At 46.2% G+C, this 21,752-nt stretch overlaps 1 protein-coding gene across 2 annotated transcripts in view; it reads left to right on the top strand.

The window, feature by feature from the left end:
• Nucleotides 1–21,752, top strand: part of WWC3 (WWC family member 3) — a 128,996-nt gene that overhangs the window by 22,363 nt on the left and 84,881 nt on the right. The window contains exon 1 of one of the 2 annotated variants that reach the window (XM_023198720.1): nucleotides 21,315–21,415. The exons of the other annotated variant lie outside the window; for it this stretch is intronic. The gene's annotated coding sequence lies outside the window, so the exon portion shown is untranslated. Of the gene's footprint in view, nucleotides 1–21,314; nucleotides 21,416–21,752 lie in introns of those variants that run through there. 2 annotated transcript variants of the gene reach the window in all.

Below are 21,752 nucleotides of genomic sequence, written 5' to 3'. Positions count from 1 at the left end.
TATTTTTTTTTTTTTTTTTGAGATGGAGTCTCACTCTGTCGCCCAGGCTGGAGTGCAGTGGCGCTATCTGGGCTCACTTCAAGCTCCGCCTCCCGGGTTCACGCCATTCTCCTGCCTCAGCCTCCTGAGTAGCTGGGACTACGGGCACCTGCCACCACGCCTGGCTAATTTTTTGTATTTTTAGTATAGATGGGGTTTCACCATGTTAGCCAGGATGGTCTCGATCTCCTGACCTGGTGATCTGCCCGCCTCAGCTTCCCAAAGTGCTGGGATTACAGGCGTGAGCCACCGCGCCTGGCACATAAATGAATTTCAAGTGGCATCCTTGTTTGAAAACTGCTCCCAGTGGGTTCCATTAGCAACCAGGCTCAAGAACGGGACCAGCGATTCATTCCTTGGGGGTTCTTGCAACACACCTGGGAAGCTTTCTTAAACACAACCCTTGTCCATCAAGCCACTCAGGTGATTCTGATAATACGTCTCCACCCCAAAGGGAACAAGTATAAAACTAATACATGGCAAAGCAGTTGTTAAGGTAACCGGTGACCTGACTGAACAGGTGACATCAAAAAGAGAATCCTACGTTCAAAGGGAAACTTTGAAAAAAGAAAAAGAGAATCCAGTGGCTCTGTAGAGAATCAGTTGCCATCAGCTTCCTGCTCCCTATTCCCGGAATGCCCTTGCAGAGCATTTGTGAAATGTGCAGTAGGCTGCCCTTTGTCCTGATGGTTCGTGTGACAGGGTGGTCCAGCCCCTTGAGGTGCTATCAAGACGACTTGTCATGTTGTCAGATCTCTCAGGAGGTGACACTTTGTCCACCTGAAGGGCACCCTGACATTCATGTGTAAGCCCTTGAGCGGTGCAATGCTTAGCTTTGTGGGGACTCGTCTGGTCAGGAGAGCACTCTCAGTACTTGTTTGAAACGTCCCTTTAATCGTGTCAATGTGGCACATTGAGGTTTTCTTCCATGAAGAACAGTATCTTCAGCCTGCTTTGCCCGTACCCAAAGTACTCTTAATTCCAAAGGATGGCTGAGAGCTGGGCTGAAAACTGAGAAAGTGGGATGGTTCCGGGGCTGTTGGTGGAACTTCCTAATGAAAAAAGTTCTCCATCTGATAGGAAGCTGAGCATGGGGGCAGGAGAGAGAGGGTTCCCAGGGTTTTCTGCCCCACAGGAGTCTCTTATGAGGAAACCCCATCCATGGATCTGAGATCCACCCTAGTGGTTCCCTTGTTGCTTCTGAGTCCATAGGAGCTGGAGAGCCTACTGTATTCCATGTGAGTTGCTCTTCCTTCCTGTCACCTTCTGCACCAGTCCACAACCTGGACCCCCCTTTCCCCACCCTTGTCTGCTGCTGGTCTAAAATGAGTTACTTATGCACAAATGTTGGGAAGAACATAGGGATTCCTGAGACCAGATATTGATATGTGGGAAAGGAGAAGAAAAAGAGTGTTTCAAAGGGCTTCAGTTCCATATAAATGCATGTGTTTTGTTAAATTCCATGTCGCGGCAAAAGCTTTTTTCTTTTTTTAAAGCAAAACATATTGTTTTTGCTATGCATTTTCTATAGGATTATCTTATGTACATCATATTCAGTGTTACAGAGAAGGCGGCGAAGGAAAATCTGTTTCAGTCTCTTCGTCAGCCATACACGTCATACATTAGCACATGCTCTGTATACCAGTTTTAAAGATTGATTACTATTTCAAAACCATCACCTCCCTCCAAAAAAGGGGAGGCTGGCTCTAGTGTAATTGTTGCATGTTACTGTTTACTCCATGCAGAAGCACATCACGGTGAAACGTACTTGGTTTATGTATTTGGCTGGCATTTTTCTTTTCTCTCTTCTCTGTCAGACTTTATGCTGTCAGGGATTGCCCTCAGTTGTCCTGTTTCTCAGAGCTTTTCCTACACTTGACAAGTGGCAGTGCCCAGTCTTCCACAGCTGGGTGGATGAGTAATTATTTGATGACAGTGCTGAAGATACTTTCATCATTCAAGGTGGAATTCCTAGTTTGAAAAACAGATGCTGGTGAAAATTACTCACCATGTGCCCTTCATATATGGTCCCTGTTTACAGTATAGGAAAAAACAAACAACAAAGGCTTCACCCCAAGTCACCAAGATATGTGGGCGTTTTCCCCACACACCAAGCAATTCTCCAGTGAATACCAACTGGCATCCTCTAATTCAACTCACTTCTGATCTTCTGATACCATCTGCCTGGAGTTAGAGTCAGATCCCACAGGGTAAGTTCCACAAGACTGCCACCCACTTCAAATTCCAGTCGCAAGTAGTAGATGGTCACTCCTGCTTCTGACCGACCAGCTATGAATCAGGATCTCCACGACCCCCTCCTTGGTTTTGATTAATTTGTGAGGATTGCTTAAAAAGCTCAGGGAGACACGTTCCCCACTTTATTGCGTGAGTAAAAAGTACGATAAAGGATACAGACGAACAGCCAGATGAAGAAACACACAGAGGCCTGGAAGGCTCCTGAGCACAGGAACTTCTGTCCCTATGGAGTTGGGATGCATATGGATGTGTCTGCCAACCCGGAAGCTGTCTGAACCCGGCACTTTAAAGGGATTTTTGTGGAGGTTTCATCCCGTAGGCATGATTGATTATTAACTCACTCTCCGCCTTTCTCGCTCTCTCCAAGCTTCCAATCATGGCTTGGTCTTTCTGGTGCCCACCCCCCATCCAGGAGCCCACCAAGAATCACCTAATTAAAAAAGACCTCCCATCACTCAGGAAATCCCAAGGGATTAGGAGCTCTGTGTGTCAGGATTCCAGGGTGAAAGACGAAATGTCAGAACAAAAGATGTACCTATCACCCCTATTGCTCAGGAAATTCCAAGGGTTTTAGGAGCTGTGTGCCAGGACCCTGGGGCAGAAGCAAATCTATTTCTTAATTTACCACAATGTCACACTTCTGACCCGGCTCACCTGGAATCTTCCTTGTCCATTTAGATGCCAGGCATGCGGGGGACAGATGAATGTTTAACTGTGAGCATCAGTCATACAAGTGATTCTCAACCTGGGCTTGCAGTTCGAATGTAGCATTTCAGAAATACTGCTGCCTGTATTCCACCACAGACCAGTTAAGTCCCAATCCAAATGGCCCCTGGCCAGGGTGGAGATTCACTGGCTATGGGACTCCGTCTTGCTCACAATAGCCGGTGAATGTTTGTTGATCATTTCAACCCCTTAATGACCTTGGAAACTAGAAATGGGGTTTATAAAGGGGAAAGAGGTGGAATAGCTATAAACGCCACTGTATCATTTTTATGGAGAGGGAGTGGGGTATGGGGAATGAGGCTGGGGATAAGGTTTGATGTTCTGCTGATCATAAAATAATTTGCATTTGTGTCGAGAAGCTTTCTCCTCTAAGCTCCCATAGCTGTGTCCCTGCCTTTGAGTGAATCTGTTGTGTAGTGGTAATTTGTTATGTATTTGGTCCCCCGGTGAGCTGAATTCCTTGAGGTTAACTCCTGGCACTGAGCATCTCAAATAGCTTTCCTGCAGTGAATATTTAAACAAATGAATAGCACTTTGCAGTTTTTTCATAGTGCTTTTTCTAGGGTGTGGTCCCCAAGCCCTCTCATCCTTAGCCAAGATTACATGCCCGAGGCTTGTGAGCATCATTTAGACCAAGCTTCATGCATGCCTTGCCTGGCAGGAGCTCTCTGTACATACCATCTGTTTGCCAGGAAGACTTTGCCCACCTCTGTGCCTTGGCATGGTCATTACAGACAAATGTCCACTGGGGTTGGGCCTACAACCAGATGGCAAGCTGTCAGAGGGGTAACAGGGAGTGGTGCGGACTGTGGTGAACTAGCGAGTAGCCCCTTCTAAAGGGATGGCTCTAGTCAGCTTGAGCTGGTTACTGTCTTTGGGGACGGTAATCCCTGTGTGCCAGCCCTTCTGATTTTCTTTTTTTAATTAAAAAAAATTTAAAGAAGACGGGGTCTCCCTATGTTGCCCAGACTGGTCTTGAACTCCTGGGCTCAAGTGATCCTCCTGCCTTGGCCTCCCACAGTGCTGGAGGGAGCCACCGCACCTGTTCCCTTCTGATTTTCAAGGGAATTAGACATTCTGGGTTTTGAAATGAAATCTGAGTTTTAATGTTGGCAACCTGTTGAGGTTTTGGTAGAGCACCCCAGGGCCAACACAGCAAACCAAGCAGAACACTTCTGCAGCACAGGTGGCTCTGGGTGGCCTTGGAGTCATGTGGTTCCAGCTCTCGCCACCTGGCTTGCCCCTCTCTAAGGCAGAGAGGAGCAGAACTCAAAAAAATTCAGTGATGGATGGGAAGAGGAGGCTATGTTAGATGCTAGGTAAAAGCTTCCTTTTAAAAAATGGCTTTTAGTTTTGTACACACACCACAATTCCACCCACTCCCCTACTGACAATTACAGCTGTATTGGGGTGTCTTCTCTAGTCTTTTTTCTTTTTGTAAAGAAAGAAACCAAAATGTGATTATATATGAAGTAATTTTTTTTTTTTTTTTGAGACCGAGTCTTATTCTGTCACCCAGTCTGGAGTACGGTAGTGTGAGGGAGAGAGAGAGAGCGAGCGAGCGCACTTGGGTGTCTCCGCTTTTTTTTCCCTCCCCTCCCCTCCCCTCTTTTCTTTCTTTCAACGGGCATCTTGCTCTGTCGCCCAGGCTGGAGTGCAGTGGTGGCGATCTCGGCTCACTGCAAGCTCCACCTCCCGGGTTCACGCCATTCTCCTGCCTCAGCCTCCTGAGTAGCTGGGACTACAGGCGCCCGCCACCACGCCTGGCTAATTTTTTATATTTTTAGTAGAGACGAGGTTTCACCATGCTGGCCAGGATGGTCTCAATCTCCTGACCTTGTGATCCACCCGCCTGGGCCTCCCAAAGTGCTGGGATTACAGGCGTGAGCCACCGCACCCGGCCGTTTCCGCTTTTTGTAAGTGCACCAGCCCTATGGGGTTAGGGCCCTCCACCCATATGACCTCATTTAACCTTTATCACCCCTTAACAGGCCTTATCTACAAATGCTTTGGGGTTTGGGTTTCAACATGAAGTTTGAGGGTACCCAGTTCAGTCCATAGCCTTCCACCCCTGGCCCCTGAAAACTCACATCCTTCTCACATACAAAATATATTCATTCCATCCCAACAGCCCCAAAAGCCTTAACTCATTCCAGCGTCAACTCTAAAGTCCAAAGCCTCATCCGGATCTCGTCTAAATCAGGTATGGGTGAAACTTGAGTTATGATTCATCCTGGGGCAAAATTTCTTTCCAGCCGTGAACCTGTAAAACCAGACATGTTGTGTGCTTCCAAAATACAATGGTGGGGCAGGTATAGGACAGACATTCCTGTTCCAAAGGAGAGAAGTAGGAAAGAAAGCAGGTCCCAAGCAAGTACAAAACCTAGCTAGACAAATTCCGTGGGATCTTAAGGCTCCAGAATAATCCTCTAGCTAGATGCCCCACTTTCCAGTCCCAGTGGGGTGGCAACATCACCCTCACAGCTCTGTTGGGTGCCCTTCTTTGGCTGTGTGAGGCCCCTGCCCTCTGAAACTGAGGATGAAACGGCCTTGTCCCCTAGCCCTGTGTGGGAGTGGCAGCCCGGATGGTCTTTGAATTGCCTTCAGGGTGATTCTTTGATTTTCTTGAAGAATAGTCCATGTTCTCATCTGAATATATCTATGGTCACATCTTATAGAATCCAAGAAATCCAACAGCCTTGTTTCATTCCCTTCCAATTTCTCTGTCCTTGTAGTTCAAACTGGCAGTGTCTCTGCTGGTGTAAGCCCATCTTTCTTCCTGGCTTCTGCTAAGATGGCTGATTAACATCACGGGTAACCTCTCTATGGAGTGACTGTCTAGCCACACCTTTGGCGTTTTCTCCAGAACAAGCTCCCTCATTTTTGCATCCATCTACCCATCCCTCCCTCCCTGCCTCCCTCCATCCCTTTGTCCAGTCAGCCATCCCTGCCTCCATTCATCCCTGCTTCCATTCATCCTTTAGTCCATCCTTCCATCCCTCCCTCCATCCTTTCTCCCTCTATCCCCCCAGTCATCTATTCATCTGAGCATAGTGCACTCCAGGATCCGAGCTAGGTCCTGGGAGACAGGACCTCTATGATCCTTGACTTTGTGGTGTGCAGAGTCTGGTGGGGGCATCTGAAGACACTTGCCCTTCAGTGAAAATTCAGAGCTAAGCAGCATCTTGGGATCAGGGTTGCCTGGGCTTGTGGTGAGGCTGCCTCTCCAGGGAAAGGGGACTGTGGATGCCTGGAGAAGACTGAGTTAAGGTCATTTCTGAGTGTAGAGCACTGGACTAGTTTTTGGAAGATGTAAAACCAAAGGGCCTTTGCCCTCGCAGCCTTGTTCTCTGAGATTGGGTTTCTGGACCATCATGTCTGAAAGCCAGGTGAGTATGGCCCTTTGGCCTCCCTTGGTTTCTGGACTTGGCAATCACCCCTTCCTTCTGACATGCCCCCTGTGCCATCACAAAGCCGACCTCGGGCACGCGAAGTTTGCGTCAGCAAAAGGAACTCACTGTGGAGTCCTGATAAGCAATGTTCCAGCGATATGGGTGGCCAGGCAGTTCTGAACATAATTAAGCAGGCCTGATTTACCTGACAGTTCTCTTGGATGACAGTGCTGAACCCTCAGCTGCTGGCTCAGTTTTGGGGATGTGCATGGACAAGTTTGAGAGAGCAAATGTAGTTCAGAAAAATGGCAGCTTACTTGTTCTCAGTGTTGCTTTTGAGTCTTGGAGATACCTGGGTGTTGTGCTTTTGTTTTGACTGGCCAGCTGTCCTGCCTAGCCGAAGCTCAGCTCTCTTTAGCCAGGGCTTGAGGTGGGGCTTCTATTCCTGCCTCATGGTCATGTGCATCAGCTAAGAGAAGGAGCTCAGGGCACAGCCACAGGCCTCCCAGTTTGTATGACTGAAGGCTGGTTCTGCAGGCTTCCTAGTGGTGGTATAAAGATTGGAGGAACGTTTGCAGACGGCCCAGTGTGTGTCCTCCAAGGGGACTCACTCTTACCCAGCACACACAGTCAGCCTCAGGTGGACTTGGCCCAGTGCATGTGAGCCAGGCCGAGAATGCACCGCTTCCCTGAGGCTGCATGCACATTTCAGTGGTGGTACTGGAGAGGCTCAGTGTGGATGATAATAGCCTTCTGGATGCTCAAGGATCCAGAAATTTCTGCCAGAGTGGCAGGGGCATATGGTGACATACACTGGCTTGGTTTCATGTAGTATAGAGTTTGGAATAACTGTTATGATGTAGAGTATTTTCTGTGCTCCTCCAGGTGAATAAATTTACTTCTTTTCTCCTCTAAAGAAGGATTTGGGGCTCCCTCCTAAGCTGCCTTAGGCGGTTGCTGATAGGTCTGACCTCTGCGTGTTTTGGATCAAGTGTTGTTGCCCACGGTCCTGCTCTGAGGATTCTGTTGTTGTTAATGATTCTTGTGAGCCAATATTGAGCAAAATGACAGAGTCCCTCCATCAGTGCCTGTTATTTTATATATATATATATATATATTTTGAGATGGAGTTTTGCTCTTGTCACCCAGGCTACAGTGCTGTGGTGCGATCTCGGTTCACTGCAACCTCTGCCTCCCAAATTCAAGTGATCCTCCTGCATCAGCCTCCTGAGAGGCTGGAATTACAGACACCTGCCACCACACCCAGTTAATTTTTGTATTTTTAGTAGAGACAGCGTTTCACCATGTTGGCCAGGCTGGTCTTGAACTCTTTGACCTCAGGTGATCCACCTGCCTCAGCCTCCCAAAGTACTGGGATTACAGGTGTGAGCCACTGCGCCTGGTCAGAGCCTGTTATTTTAGACGGGGCTTCCTATATCCTCAGGACATCTCAAGTCCAGCTCAGGAACGCCCTGGACTGCCCCACCTGTTCGATTGACATACCTGTGTGTCAGGCCCCTGCTAGGAGTCTGTGATAAAGGCAACAGGGACCCAAATCCTTCCTTCTTAAAGGGGAGCCTAGCATGGTAGAAATCTTCACACTCATTATGAGTTACCACTTCAGTGGGCACGCATTAATGCAGAGACACTGCAGAAGACGTCACGCTCCATGTTTTCGTGATGCCACTTAACAGGGAAACCATCAAGGTCATGGAAATGGGCAGAAATGGTTACAAAGTGAGCTCTGGCGTTGCTGCCCCTCTTGCGATGGTATGGAGCTGAGATGATGGCCAAGCTCCCGGGCAGTGGCCTCCTGGTGGAGTCAAGAAGGACTGTCCTGGCCCAGCGCTTGCTCAGGCCCCCTTGTTCCTGCCTTGCTCAGACAGCGGGCTCCCTTCTGCCCACACCTCAGCCTGCCTCCCCACTGTTCCCTGCAGCCTCTTTCGACAAAGCAGATCTGCTGAGGACAGGCCCTGCCTCACTTCCCAGTGGCGTCCTGCCATCTGCAGAACACATCTCCTTATCAGGGCGGCCCATGCTTTCTTCAGGAGGCTTCCTTTCACCACACCCACCCTCACCCAACCTGGGCGAGACTAGGGCAGGTCCCAGTCCATCTGGGACTGGCCCATCATGGCTCAAGCGTCCCCCACTCCTTCCCTCCCCAGGCAGGTTAGAAGCGGCCTTGCTGCTCCTGTTGGGCCTTGAACCCACTGTTGATAAAACCCACCCATCCCTACGAGCTGCGCTTGTTTGCCTGGGTGGCTCTTCCCCTGTGCCTGGAGCTTTGGGAACAGGGTTCCTGAAACTGGAGTTTCCAGACTGGTAGCATTTTGTGTATCTTTGAGGCAGCATCTTGGGTGTACGTGTAGGCACATTTTTCCAGGCAGGACATGGATGGCTTGTCTCAGATTCCCAAAGAGATCCAAGACCTAAAAAGAACCACTGCCTGGGGCGGCTGCTCTCCTCTGCATCCTTTCCTGGCACATAATTAATATGCACAGGCTGGATGACTAGAGGTCACAGATGCTTGGCATTTCCCCCCGTGCTTTTGTTCATGGATTCAGTTGGTGATATATGCAGCGATGCATCTATAAATAGTGGAATTCTCATGCCCCAAAGAAAACTAGTTAAGTGACTGCTGAAAGGTTTTTTTTTTTTTTCTTTCGGAGTGGAGGGTGTTCATTAATGCCAAAAAAGGCAGGTGATAAAATCCTTTTGTTCTTACTCTTAGAATCCTGGTGCAGGACTTTCTGCAGCTGGGCTCCAATACAAACCAGAGCGGGGAGGGGACTTGATCTTGGCAGTATTGGAAAAGCTTTAATTGATACTATGGAGCCCAAAGGTCTGTGACATCTTTACTCCTGTGTGCCGCTTGTCGTCTGAACGGATGGCCGAGACGCATCCTGGGTCGCCTTCCCTGTGATGCCATTTCTAAAGAATGTTATTGTTCAGCCCCTTTGCTCTCCTTGGCCAGTGTAGTTTTCCTCGCCCAATTCGGTTGAATTTACTTCTTCCGTCCATTGTTACTATTTGTTTCTTTCTTTCCCAAATCCTTCCTTAAAACTTCTCCTTTTTAATTTTAAAATATCTCTTCCTGTTGTATTCAGTAGTAAATTAAGGACCAAAATATTATAATACTGTATTTTATTTTGCAAGGACTGTGTTAAGACTCCCATCTAAAGTTTTGGCAATATTAAAAGTAAAAGGCTGATCGTTTACTTCTCTAACTATACTCTCACCAGAGTAATCATTGTTAGAAATTTGTCAAGAGGGTAAAGGAGATAAAAAATCATTTAAAAGCGGAATACGGTTCACATTATACTTATTGCTATAAAGAGCTCTTGGAACCGTTGAAGGTTGCTTGGAATCCATTCTCTGAGTTCCGTGTGGAAGTGCAGGGAGCTGGCTGGCTCTGGCGTGGCTTCTGAGTCCTTGACTGCCCTTGCCCACATCCTGGTCTCACCACTTCTCAGGTGTGTGTCCCTGACCTCAGCTTCCTCCTAGGTAACATGGGATGGTGATAGTGGACCCACCTCCTCACACTATCGTGATGATTAAGTGTTTGGCTGAGCACAGTGCTGGGCTTTGCTGTGTGGCTGCAGTGTTAGTTTGCACACCTGGCACCGTCCCGTGCAGTGGCCCTGCACATTCAGTGCTCCAGTATTTACATGACGTATCTATGTATGCGTATGTCCTGCAGCTTTGCCTGTCCAAGTACTGTGGACGGTTACCAAAAATAAGGAGCCTATTTTAATTACATACACAACCAAAAGAAAAATTCATGACGTGTACATACTGTCCTGCCCCTAGGAAGTATGATGTGCTTTAATATTTTCTTTTTAAAATAAAATACTGACAGGGACCTACTCACTCAATTTCACTGCTCACTGATAGGTTGTGACTATAGTGTGAGAGGCCTGATATAGAGAGTAATGGGATGAATGAACACAAAGGATTGGAAGTAATTAGTTTCGGGAGTGTTTCAACATGTGTCCAGATATTTGGAAGATATTCTGGAACATCCACCAGCCATGACTTGGAATTTACACATAAAAATCTCCAGATGCGTCTAACAGTTTCAAGTGAGTGAGATGACAGCGAAGCTAGTGATAGCATCCAAGTCTTGTGTTTTTTTCTTCTCCCAAGTATTTCATGTGACTTGGAATCCTTAAATTCTTTTTTCCCCACTGTAAACGAAGTATTCAATAAGAACCTCAGTGTGTGTGTGTGTATTTTAAAAACAGCTTTAGTGAGGTGTAATTTCCGTATCATAAAATGCACCCATTTTAGTACAGTCCTATGAATTTTAGTCAATTTATACAGCTGTGTGATTGTCATCACAGTTACGTTGTAGAACACGCCCATTGTCCCCTGCTGTCCCCAGTCCCACTCACCTGACTACCACTGGCTGGTTTCTCTTAGGGAAAGGCATGTTTCAGAAGTCAGACTTTCCTGAGTGGTATCATTTCTCTGCCCTCCCTGATGAGGGAACTACAGTGGCCTGGGGTTCTTCCTGGTTTCTGGGCCATCATGTCTGAAAGCCTGGTCTGGAGCCAGTGAGGAGGACACATTTGGGTCCACGGGAGGGGGCTGGGTACTGAGGACTGGTCTGTGCGTGCGTGGGGTGGGTCTAGGGACTTGTAAGCAGCTGTGGAATGAAGGCTCGGAACTGACTTGGGAGCCCCCTTATGAGGTCCTCTCGCCTGCATTGGCTCCCCCTGTTAGTGCTTTGCAGCCATGATGCCATTCTTAATGCGACAAGCCCAAGTTTCCGATCACTCTCGTAAACAGCTCCTGAGCACCTGTTCTGCCCAGTCCATGAAGAGGAAGCCATGCATCTGTCACACTGCAGCCCATTCTCCCTCTGATGCAGTCTCTCCAGCTTCCAATCTGCACATCTCCTCATGAGCATTTCCTGTCCAGACCAGTACCATCTACAAACAGCTCTAGAGCTGCCAGAGACAACCTGTTTTGGGTGGCAGACTCCATTCAGCATTGATCAAGTAATTCTGACTCATCCTGTATACGCAGTGGAGCACCTCCTGGGCAAGCCCTGGAGCCGTGTGGGGGTCAGGTCAGCATTGGAGGGGATGCCAGCCTTGCCCTGAAGGAACTAGTACTCGGGGAGACGCAATGTTTATTAATGGCCGCATTCTACTTAGAGTTTTAAGAACTACCACAGAAGAGATCAAGTGCTGAGGCTGGCCAAAGAAAGGCCAACTTGCTTCTGGCGGGGCTGTGCTGGGTCTGGACTGGAGGAATCTGGGCCACATCTTAGAAGAAGCATTAGCATTTCAACAGGAAAGAGGCGGGGTAGGGGGAAGCTTGGCAAAGGGAAAGAACAATCCAGGTTTGGGGATAGCAGTTCCCATGGGTTACTGGGAATGCGGGTGGATATGAGGGGGTTGGAGGGAAGCCAGGAGTTCCCTGTATGTGGTTTTGTGGTCTTAGAAGTGTGGTTCCTTCAAAATCCCAACTAGTGGCTTGTGGAGGATGGCAACTCAGGCCAGGTCTTTCTTAAGTGATGCACCTGTGCACCTGTGATCATTTGCAGACTCAAATTACTGTAGAATTTAGATGAGAGTCTGATGTTGTGATATCCAGTGCAGTAGCCACAGCCACACACAAATGAGCACTTGAATCCGGTCAATCCTGAAATGAAATGGGCTTAACCTGTAAAACACACTGGGTTTCAAAGGCTCCATTCAGAAAAAGATTGAAAAGCATTCCATTTATAATTTGTATAGTCATTACGTGTAAAAATGATAGTATTTGCAATATAGTGGGTTAAATAAAACGTGTTTTAAAATTCATTTTGCCTGTTTCTTTTTATTGTTTTAAGAAGTTTTACGTTAAGTATGTGAGCGCTCATATCAATTCCATTGGACAGTGCTGCCCCAGGGAATTCTTTGTACCAGCTGGGCTAAAGTCTGTCTTTATTTTACTGTAAATTGTATCCCTAGCGCTTATATATGGAGGTGAACAAAGTGTTTCCACATCAGCTGAGGAGTGTGCTCTTGATGGGCTTGTCGAGAAATTCCTTTTCTCTGTTATTCTGTCTCAGAGGGACCCTTGCTGGGGGGGCACTCAGATGATGGCTGCGGTTGGGCGCCCCTCTGGGTTTGGTTTCCTTTGGGTGGTAGACTCGAATTTTGGCCTCAGGTCAGCTTGCTTTTAGGTACTGTTCCTTTCACACAGTGTTATGCTGCTAAATCAGAGTAATAACAACATTCTCCCAGTCTTTAGAGGAAAAAAATAAAATGGAAGGAAAAGAGGCATTACTGGAGAATGTAATACATTCCAGAAACCTTGATAATAGTCTCAGGCCTTCTGCCTCACCACCTTATAGGAAAATGGAGAAAACGGAGGCACAGTGAGACTGAGTCATTTGCCTATGCTCAACCTCTAGGAAGTACTTAAAGTATAATTTCTTCAGTATGAAGTTTTTCTCCCTTGAAGTTTTAAATAATTGTTCCCATCTATGTCTGTGATTCAGTAAAATGTATACTGAGGGACCTTAGACGTAGTCAGTCATTACTGGGTGGCATTTTTCAGGTGTTTGGACTTCCATTGCACCAATGCCTGAACATGTCTGAGAACCGGTAGGATCACTAGGGCCTCAGAGCCCGGGGGGTTTGCTGGTTTTCTTGAATACCTCCTGGACTGATTTTCTTAGAACAGTTTATTCTTTGCTGGAGGATAGAACATCTTGCTAAGATGTTGTCTCTTTATCTTCTCTGGACACTCCCTTTCTGGTGGGCAGACCCACATTCAGGAAACCAGATTGTAGATCAGAAGGTGGCATGGTCAGTGGAAACTCAGAACAAAAGGCCTAGGGGAGGTACTCAGGGATGTTGCATCAAGTTCTGGTAGTCTGATGAACGTCACCTTCCTTCCAAGGATAGATCGGTCTTAAAAAAGAGCTGTCCGAGTGAGGAATGACCCTATAGTGCTCTGGCCTCCCGAGTCCTCCATTTCTTATAATCTAGGCTTTGTGATCTCAGTCAAGTTAAAATGCCCTTCTGTCTCCTTCCAGTTCTTTCTTAAGTGTTAATTGGCTCCAAACTGGGGTTTCTTTGGTATCAGTTCCTGAAATTGGCTGGATTAATTTATCATATACTTTAATGAAGGACTCTTGTGTTTGAGGGCTCTGGCTTAGAAAGGTGAATCCTTTCTTCCAAGGAACTCACAGACTGTTAGGGGAGGTAGCCTGTCAAATGATAACTGGCTATAAAGCAAGAAGCACTGTCAGTAGTGGAAATGTGAGCAGTGGTCTTCCTTACCCCTGGCCTGCAGGACTGCATAGTGGGGAAGGACAAACCAGTTCTCTCCAAAACATGTCTATACTTGGATAACTTTTTTGTGAATCACTGAAGATGCTCATGTCATCAAATGAGATGAAATATTCAGACTTTTCACAAATTCTGCTTATTTCCTTCCTTTGTCCAGATCTCCAAGTGGGTTAACCAGCTAACTATACTAACAGCTCCGAAGTCTCATTGCTTAGCAGAATAGAAGTTTCTCACTCATGTCAGTTTAGTATTGGTTGGGGAGGCGGGGGGACCCCAGACTGCTTCTGTGGTATGGCTTGCCCATCTTTTGAGGCTTTGCCATCCTCCAGTGGGTTCTTTGCTTTGGGCCCACAGGCAAGGGAAGAGAGGGCATGGGGAATCCTGCCAGAAGCTTCTGGGATGAACCTTGGAAGGGGTGTACATGGCCTCTGCCCACATTCCGTTGTCTAGAGCCCAGTCACATGGTCCTACCCAGCTGCAAGGGAGAGAGACTGTGAAGTGTGAACTCTCTGTGGGCCCAAGAGGAAGAGGAAGCAGGGGTTTGGTGGACATGTAGCACTGTTGCTGCTCCATGGCTTTGAGTAACAAATGCCGACTCACAGGAGGCAGCCTTTACGTATTAGCTCCACGGATTGGGTAGTACTGTTTCATTGTAACAATTGAAAGATGCATCTGGCATATTTCTCACTGGGGTTTTATGACCTGTGTGATATCCTTGCTGGGATATCAGTAACACTGACCTTCAAACTCAGGCGAGTTGGCTGTGAACAAGATCCCCCAGCTCCCTCAGGCTCTCTGGCCCATTGCTTCACTGTGAAAAGCTATGCCCTGGAGAACATGCTGGCACCTGGCTTTGCAGGTGGACGTTCAGGAAGATGTAGGTGCCAATGAGGGGAATTGTGTCCTGGGAGGCTCATGCTAAGGTAGAAAAGTCTCAGTGAGATGGACATGGTTGAGGGCTAAAGGACAGTGCTACACCTTGTCACCACTGAAGCAGTGAGACAGATCTTGGTGGTGTGTTCTTCATGTTTCAGATTGAAGACTCTGAGGCTGATGGTCTTCTGTCAATGCAGCTTTGCACTCCTCAGGCACAGGGGTTTACCTGCATCTGATTCTCTGTGGTTATTCCCCACCTCCCCCCAAAAAATCACCTACAGGCATCCATGGTCACTTGTCTTATGGATTTACTGCCACTCATAAAGCCTCCAAACATCCCTTTTTTCCTTGAAATACATTTGAGGAGCTGTTTGCTTTTTATATTAGTCTGGAAATTTGTCTATGAATTATGAATTATGAAATTTGTCTATGAATTAGATTATGTGTTAGAGACAACGAAAAGACTGACAATGTATAATTTTTTTTTTTGATTCTCAAGAGGACTTAACCTTTCCACATGGAAATTACAAATGTTATTTAAGAGTGATTAGTTCCGAGGCTCTATCACTAACAATTGGGACACTCACACTACATTGATACATGGATGCAATGTTTAGATTGAGTTCTAGGTATAATTACTCTTTGCCCTACATTCTAGACTTCTAGAAGTGGACTTGAAGACAAGAGCCAGTTCAATTCCTATGCACATTCTGAATAAATACCTTGGGCAAAAACACAGATTTTAAATGATTATTCCAAATGGCTTTTCAGGATTAGTGGGACAGGTTTGTGGTACATTCACTACTATTTTAAACTTTGACAGGGAAACGAGCAGTCTCTCTAAAACAACTTCTGAGCTTCGTTTTTTTGGGATGATCAACATCCCTGGGAATCTGATGAATACCATGTACTGTGCTCATCAGTGTTTCTTTCTAATTTTAGGGAGCTCAGGGACCCGTTCACTGCTACGGGAGAGCCTTGGCTCTGAGTGTAAATGCTTGCTACCAAAAGCTTGGAGAAGCAACTAGCACAGCAAACAGGGTCAGATTTACCACATAAGTAACCACAAGCGGGCTGGTGTCCAAGTTCCGGCGGGCTTTGAAACTCACTGTGAGCCAGGTAGCTTCGAAAAGGTGGAGGAAGTCATTAGGATTTCCTGAGGATTGCGTTGGAACTGAAACCGAGATTAATAGTATCCTCTCTGAAGAGCATTTTAACAAACGTGAATTGGAAATATAAAGATCTTCTTGTTCCCTGAGACTGGAAGGTGTAGCACAAGCGCCAGAGCATTGCCTTGGCCTCCTTTTGATGGAGAGAATGCGTGAGGGATCAGCAGCGCTCATCCCTTCTCACTGCTCCACCTTCTGCTACCCACCTGCAGTTTCCTACAGTTTGGTCCAGGGAAGGTGTGGGCTTCAAGGCATGGGTCCCCCACCGACTACCCTGCTCACCCTCTCTGGCCCTGCAGTCTCCCCAGCTGCTGTATTGTGGTCAGCAGAATAATGGCTTCCAAGATGTGCATGTCGTTAAGCCCTGGAACCTGTGAATATGTTGACATGCGTGGCAGAAGGGACTTTGCAACTGTGATGACTTTAAGGATCCTGCCCAGGGAAGATGATCCTGGATGATCTGGGCAGGCCCAGTGTCATCACGAGGGTCCTTATGAGTGGAAGGAGACAGAATAGAGAGAACCAGAAAGATGGCATCCTGAGAAAGACTCATCTGGCCATCCTGCCTTTGAAGATGGAGGAAGGAAAGGGCTACTAGCCAAGGACTACAGGAGGCCTGTAGAAGGTGGAAAGGGTACGGGAGCAGATTATCCCCAGAACCTCCAGAAGGAATGCAGGCCCCGAACCCGTTTTAGACTTCTAATGTTGAGAACTGTAAGGGAATAGATTTTTGTTGTTTAAAGCCACCATGGCCCAGGTGCCATCTCTCAAGGGGCCCAGCAGGATACAATAGGCATAGGCAAAAAGGGAACAAAAGAAGCTGAGCTGTGCTTTCTTCCTTCTCTCCCCTCTCTGGCCCCGGAATGACCAGCAATGTGTATTTGTTTGCTCTGCTGAACCAAGAAATGTGGTTTGTGAAGGGCAGGATCTCCATCTGGCAGCTTTCTGGGTGGTGGCTGAGGGCAGAGAAAGCGAGTGACTCTGGGGTTGATGCTGTTGCGGGGGTGGGATGAAGAGACAGTGGCAGCTGGCCCAGGAAGTCTCCCACCTTCCAAAAGTGCTATCAAACCTCCACTGTCTCCCTATCAGCTTGTTCCTTGAAGGTCAGCCTGCTTAGGCCATGCGGATTCATCTGCAGCCTGGGGCTGAATGCATTAAACATATCCCCAGAGGGTGGTGAAAAAGACCACTTCTTTCTTTGCAGGTGGGAGTGTGAGGTGATGGGAGAGCGCTTTGGCAACATCTCTCAAATATTTACTGTCAGCTCATCTCCCTTACTTATAGTAAAGAGCAGAAAGCTGGGACATACCTAAATGGATGACCCAGGGTGCCTGGTAAATAAGTGACGCCGGCAGAGCTAAAAGACGTGAGATGAGACCCAACTGAAATGCAATAAGTTTATGACGTTGTATCTAGTATGATATGAGCTATGGAAAAAATGTAGGACAAAGAAGAGAGAAAAGGAAGCTGAAATGTGAATCCAAGTTTTCTGGATCTTGAGTGGTTATATTCCCTGTAGACATTATGGTCTGAATTTTTTACATCAGATTTAAGATATGGGGGTAAAACTTCATATCCTTTGACCTTGAAATTTAGTTCTGGGAATTTTTTCAAAGAATAACTGTAAGTACAGCTTATGAGCTTTATAGACACAGATATTCCTTCTATCATTAATATAAAATTGAGATATATTTCACATGTGCCATAATATTCACCATTTTAAAGTGTACAGTTCAGTGGTTTTTAGTATATTCCCAAGGTTGTACAACCATCACCCTATCTAATTCCAGAACATTTTCTTCCCACTAAAAGGAAACCCTGTGCCCATTAACAGTCACTCCCATTCCCTCTTTCCCCCAGCCCCTGGTGACCACCAGTCCACTTTCTGTCTCTCTGGGTTTGCCTGTTCTGGACATTTCCTTTAGATGGAACCGCACAACGTGTGGCCTCTGTGTCTGGCCTCTTTCACCCAGCACAATGACTTCAGGGTTCATCTGTGTTATAGCATGTGTCAGTGCAGTTGACCCTTAAACATCATGGATTTGAACTGCATGGGTCCACTTATTCTCCTGCTTCTGTCACCCCTGAATCGGCAAGACCAACCATTCCATGTCCATGCCAGCCTACTCAATATGAAGACTAAGATGAAGACCTTTATGATGATCTACTTCCACTTAATGAATAGTAAATAGATTTTCTCTTCCTTGTGACTTTCTTAATAAATTTTCTTTATCTTACTTTATTGTAAGAATATGGTGTATAATGTCAAAATATGTGTTAATCAACTGTTTATGTAATCAGTAAGATTTCTGGTCGGTAGTAGGCTGTTAGTAGTTAAGTTTTTGGAGAGTGAAAAGTTATACATAGATTTCGAAAGTTCGTGGGGGTCAGCGCCCCAACACTTGCATCTATTCCTGCATTCCTTCTTATGTCTGAATACTATTCCATTGTATGGGTAGACCATGTTTTATTTATCCATTCAGCAGTTGATGGCTGTTAGCTGTTTCTACCTTTTGGCTATTGTGAACAATGCTGCTATGAACATTCATGTACAAGTTTTTGTGTGAACATATGTTTTCATTTATCTTGTGTATATACTTACAAGTAGAATTGCCGCATCATATGATTATAACTCTATGATTAAGTGTTCGAGAAATTGCTGAACTGTTTCCCAAGCATGAGTGGCTCTCGTGCATATTTATATTAGTGAAAATTTGGAAATAATGTAGATGTCAATAGTAGGAGAGTGCTTAGGTAAATTCCATTAATCCCTTTAGTGAAGGATTTGTACAAATGCAAGTTATTTATTCAGCAAGAATTATTGAACACCAGCTTCATGCCCTGTCTTGGACTAGATCAAAGGCGGTTGAGATGGGATAATTGTTCTCAAGGAGCTTGAGCTATTCAGCTATTCCATGTGATGTTTACAAATAATTTATGACAAGGGGGACAGAATTCTTATGCTATAGGGGTAGGCTAGCTCCAGTAAGTTTTGGAGAGACTCAAGGTACGAATTAAATAAACATGTTACAAAGTTAAGTGGAAAAGGTAGGATAGAGAATTGCACGTACTCTGTGATCATGAGTACGTCAGAAAATACCAGATAAAAACAACTCATCAAAAAAAGGTGGAGAAAAACACACTAATAGAGGAATAGTGTGGTGTGGTGGTGTCAATGGACATTTTTGTGGTGGTGTCAATGGACATTTCTCTCCTATTTAAGTGTCTCCTAAATTTTTTTGTGATGGAAACAAAAATTCCCCTAGTCTGTCTGTGGTGACTGGGAAGGAGTGGGTGGGGGAGAAATTAGCATCAAGTTTTTGGGGGAGATGAGAGCTCCAGAACCTGAGATAGCATCCCTATGGGTGAAGACAGAACCTCAGAGGAAATACCAGTGTGTGCACGCTGCTAGCCTGTACCCCATCTTCCTCCCCTTCTCAGCCACTTCTCTCCTTTTGATATCCCCTGCCCATCTGTGGCCCTACCTGGACACCAGTAATGCCCCATTGGGTAGTTAATAAGGACACTTTTTATGATTTTCAGAAAAAAATTGGTCTTTAAAGTTATTAAAAGGCTTAGTGATGTTTTTAAGAAGACAGAATTGAATTGCTAATCTGTTTGCTCAAATTCTGTTATCTAATATTATTTCCATGTATTAAAAAGGATTCTAAGGTCAGAAATGAGAAACTGCCCTAGCCAGCTGATCTACTGGCCCTGACTATTCCAGAATGCTCTACTTTGGGACTGCTGTCAATGTTGGGAACCCCACCACAGTTGAAACTGACTAGAACTGGGAGTGGGGGAGTACCATACTCAGAGAAACAGGGATCTTAGAACAAAGTGCTTTTTCTTTTTAGCTCTACCTTTATTTTTAATTGTCTTCTCAGAATTTTAATTAGTAAAATCAAATATAATGAAAATCAGTTGGGGTGTGGTGGCTCATGCCTGTAATCCTAGCAGTTTGGGAGGTCAAGGTGGGAGGATCACTTGAGCCCAGGAGTGCGAGACCAGCCTGAGTAACATAGTGAGACTCTGTCTCTACCAAAAAAAAAAAAAAATTTTGCTGGGTGTGGTGGCACTTGCTTGTGGTCCCAGTTACTCAGGGGGCTGAGGTGGGAAGATCGCTTGAGCCTGGGAGGTTGAGGCTGCAGTGAGCTGTGATTGTGCCACTGCACTCCAGCCTGGGTGACAGAGTGAGACCCTGTCTCTGGGGAAAACAAAATGACATTTACAAAAATAGAAAATATTCCCCCTGGTGACACTTTAACCACAAGATTAGAAGCCCTACATCTTTGGTAGGTGTGAAAATAGCTTGGAGAATTAAAATTAGGCATAAATAAATTCCTGATGTCTTTGAGAGTTTGAATCATTGGAAGATACTGTGATAGAGGAGAATCGGGGAGATGTTGAGGCGTCAGGATCTTTTTCATTTGAAGCTAAATGGCCTCAGTTGGGTGGTTCGAGCTCTCCTGTTTTGTTTGTAGATTTCCTGTCTCCTTCCGCTTGTTAATAGACCACTGATTTCTCTGTGCTCCTGCTTGTGATAGTGTGCCCCTTTCCACTTTTCATTTTTCTCTTCTGTTTTATTGTGAGGGGAGTAAACTGCAGTATTGCCATTCCCCCGCTTTCGTATACATGTGAATGTGGGAAAGCTGAAAGACTTTAGCGCATTTGGTGAAGGGGATAGCCCAGAGCTCCTTTCCTGAAGAACTAAAAATATTTGAACATTTCCAATTCTGCTTTGTATTTTACACATAGTCCTTGACATATTTCTGACTCTTTTTCACCTGCATTAAATTTCTTTTTGGATGCAACTTAGTCCTGTGACTATCTAAGGGTTTAGCCTTTCCACATACCCAGCAATTTCTACTTTCCTCTTAACTGTATGCAGTTCGTACAGTGCCTATGCCAGCACTAGCATTTTCATTTTTTCTAAAACAGTGCAAACAAAATGCATTAAACCAGATGTAAGCCAGGCGGCTTTGAGGCCCACAAAGCTGGTTCCTCCATCTCTGGCCCACCTTGGCTCTACCGTGAGATAGTTCTGTCTCTACCAATGACCGTAAACCATGCAATAAAATGTAAAAATTGCCCATGTGATGTGGACAGACCTAAAGATGCTGAGCTCTGCAAACTGAACTTTTCCCCATGCTAAGGTCTGGATTCTGGGTTCCTTGGGAAATACTGAGAAGTGTGAATTTGGCATTGAAGGTCAGTTTAAGGGTGTGTCAGAAATTGCAGGTATGGATATATGGAGTCATCATGGCCATGGCTTCTGAGCGAGGACGTGAAGGATTCTCTTAGGAGTAAAGTCAATGTGCTTTGGGATCATTCTCAGCTTCAAAAGCTTCTTTTCCCTCCAAGAACCCTGCTGGAGTCTCGTTGAGTGAGGAGACTAAACAGCTAACCTTCATTTATGTGGAGGATGTGTACAAATGTCAGAAACATGATGAGCAGTGTTTTGTGCCCAGTGACTGAGAACGGATGTGGCTCCCAGGCAGTGGAGACGGTGGGTGTTTGGCAGTGATGATTTGCATAGGGTAGAGCTGGCCTTTGCAGGGCTGATGGGATTGGGGTACGAGAGGGGAAGAGGAAGCCTCTCCACAGGTCCAGGAAAGACCGAGAACAGATTGCTTAGACTGGAATGAGTGTGATGTTTTGGAAGGTAGGTGAACAAACTCATTTGCCTGGAAAAGAGATTGTGTGTGTGTGTTGGGGGGGGGGGGGGGGGGGTGCAGGGGGGCGGTGGTTAGGGAGTTGAAGAAGAAAGAGCCAGAAGCTTTGTATGGGCTTGGCTTGGGGAGGACTTTTCACACCAGCCCAGGGGGTTTGCTCTAGCAAACTCAGTGCTGTGAATTTCTTCTTTTTTTCTTTTTTTGAGGATGGAGTCTTGCTCTGTCGCCCAGGCTGGAGTGCAGTGGCACAACCTTGACTCACTGCAACCTCTGCCTCCCCGGTTCAAGTGATTCTTATGTCTCAGCCTCTTGAGTAGCTGGGACTGC

The sequence above is a fragment of the Piliocolobus tephrosceles genome, chromosome Y (assembly GCF_002776525.5).
Source record: "Piliocolobus tephrosceles isolate RC106 chromosome Y, ASM277652v3, whole genome shotgun sequence".
Lineage (NCBI taxonomy): Eukaryota > Metazoa > Chordata > Mammalia > Primates > Cercopithecidae > Piliocolobus > Piliocolobus tephrosceles.
The sequence above is the reverse complement of the archived record's forward strand: the minus strand, read 5'-3'. Positions and strand labels throughout refer to the sequence as shown.